We start from the raw sequence: 2486 nt of genomic DNA, 5'->3' as shown, positions 1-2486 counted from the left end.
TAATGTCCACAGACAGGAGAATGGACAAAATAAATTGTATATTTATTTTGGTATATTATACAGCATTGAATATTATAATATTATATTACACAGCACTGAAATGAACTACAGCTTTAAAAAAAAATAGATAAATCTTAGAAAAATACATTGATAAAAACAAGACAGGTCCAGAAGACAACAAACATTATATCATTTTTACAAAGTTCAAAAACAAACTAGGCTAAATATGTATACTTAAGAATACATACATATGTGATAAAGCTTTCTTTAAACAAGAAAAGAATAAATAACACAATTCACCCTCTTGGGTGCAGTCTGAGGATTAAGTTAAAGGAGGAGCACATACCTGTTGTTGATAATGTTCCAATTCTTAAACTGAGTTGTGACTGATAGGCAGCCATTTTACTATTATGCTTCATAATTACATAAATAATACATATACTCTTTTGTATGTACCAAATATGATCTTAAAAAGATAACCCTAGCACCCAGACTGTGGCCTCTAAATACCATTTCCCACTAAACACACACAAAGGCTCCTTGGAGAGGCCGATTGCAGTTCTGGGACAGGAAATGTACAAAATGGTACATCTCGTCATTCTAGAAAGCAGGGAAGCTAGCAGAGACTACTGGGATAACAATCAAAAGGGCTTGGAAGCCAAGTTGAAGAGATTTCCATTAGCCAAAAACGGGATAATGTGAGCGTCCATAAGGATAAAAACTGAGCTTCTCCTCCGAGAAAACAAAAAATGGCGGATGACGCTGGTGCAGCCGGGCGGGGGCCTGGAGGCCCTGGGGACCCTGGGATGGGGAAACACAGTGTCTTCTGTGGAGGTTTCGGCAGTGGCATCTGGGGGGACTGGGGTCGCGGCCATAGACCAGGCCTGGGCTGAGGCCACGGAGCTTGCGGAGGCAAGGTGAAGGATAAGGAGTGGGTGCCTGTCACCAAGCTGGGCCGCTTGGTCAAGGACATGAAGATCAAGTCCCTGGAGGAGATCTATCTCTTCTCCCTGCCCACTAAGGAATCCGAGATCATTGACTTTTTCCTGGGGGCCTCTCTCAAGGACGAGGTTTTTGCAGAAGCAGACCGGTGCTGGCCAGCGCACCAGGTTCAAGGCGTTTGTTGCTATCGGGGACTACAATGGCCAAGTCAGTCTGGGTGTTAAGTGCTCCCAGGAGGTGGCCACTGCCATCCGTGGAACCATCAAACTGGCCAAGCTCTCCATTGTCCCCGTGCGCAGAGGCTACTGGGGGAACAAGATCAGCAAGCCCCACACCGTCCCTTGCAAGGTGACAGGCTGCTGCGGCTCTGTGCTGGTGTGCCTCATCCCTGCACCCAGGGGCACTGGCATCATCTCGGCACCTGTGCCCAGGAAGCTGCTCATGATGGCGGATATCGACAACTGCTACACCTCAGCCCGGGGCTGCACTGCCACCCTGGGCAACTTCGCCAAGGCCATCTTTGATGCCATCTCTAAGACGTACAGCTACCTGATCCCCAATCTCTGGAAGGTGACTGTATTCACCAAGTCTCCCTGTCAGGAATTCACTGACCACCACATCAAGACCCATGCCAGAGTCTCGGTGCAGCGGACCCAGGCTCCAGCTGTGGCTACAACATAGGGTTTTTATATAAGAAAAATAAAGTGAATTAAGACTGAAAAAAAAGGATAAAAACTGAAATGGATTGAAACATATCTCATGTATTTAAACCCATATGAACTCATTATGAGTTCATAATGATAGAAAGTAATCTCACTGGTTACCTTTGAATAATGCTAGAGAACAAATTCATTATTTTAAAAGCAGAAAACAAATGGGGAGAATCAAGCATTTACCCTGCCTTTCTTGAGTGAACAGTACCTCAGGGTAACCAAGTAGTTTATGAAAGGACGTTACCCTTTATAAAAGTCCAGCTAACAAACAAAAAATGATAAACTATTATGGCTAGGTGCAATGGCTCACACCTGTAATCCCAGCACTTGGGGAGGCCAAGGTGGGCAGATCACTTAAGTCCAGGAGTTCAAGACCAGCCTGGGCAACATGGGGAAACCTCGTCTCTACAAAAAATACAAAAAACTAGCTTGCCGTGGTGGTGCATGCCTGTAATCCCAGCTACTCGGGAGATTGAGGTAGGAGGATCATGTGAGCTGGGAAGTCAAGGCTGCAGTAAGCCGTGATCATACCACTGCATTGGAGCAAGACTTTGTCCAAAAAGAAAAAAAAAAGAAAAAGAAAGAAGGAAAGAAGGAAAGAAGGAAAGAAAGAAAGAAAGAAAGAAAGAAAGAAAGAAAGAAAGAAAGGAAGGAAGGAAGGAAGGAAGGAAGGAAGGAAGGAAGGAAGGAAGAAAGGTGGGAGGGAGGGAGGAAGGAAGGAAGAGAGAGAGAAGAAAAAGAAGGAAGGAAGGAAGGAAGGAAGAAAGAAAGAAAGAAAGATTACTCATATGCAAATTCTGAAGAAATAATGGATCTAGTCAATAATCATCA

General features: G+C 44.4%; 1 pseudogene; it reads left to right on the top strand.

Moving 5' to 3' along the window:
* Positions 1-749: 749 nt before the first annotated feature.
* LOC111522914 lies at positions 750-1623 on the top strand (annotated as a pseudogene).
* The last annotated feature ends 863 nt before the right edge of the window (positions 1624-2486 follow it).

Source organism: Piliocolobus tephrosceles, chromosome 1 (assembly GCF_002776525.5).
Source record: "Piliocolobus tephrosceles isolate RC106 chromosome 1, ASM277652v3, whole genome shotgun sequence".
Lineage (NCBI taxonomy): Eukaryota > Metazoa > Chordata > Mammalia > Primates > Cercopithecidae > Piliocolobus > Piliocolobus tephrosceles.
The sequence above is the reverse complement of the archived record's forward strand: the minus strand, read 5'-3'. Positions and strand labels throughout refer to the sequence as shown.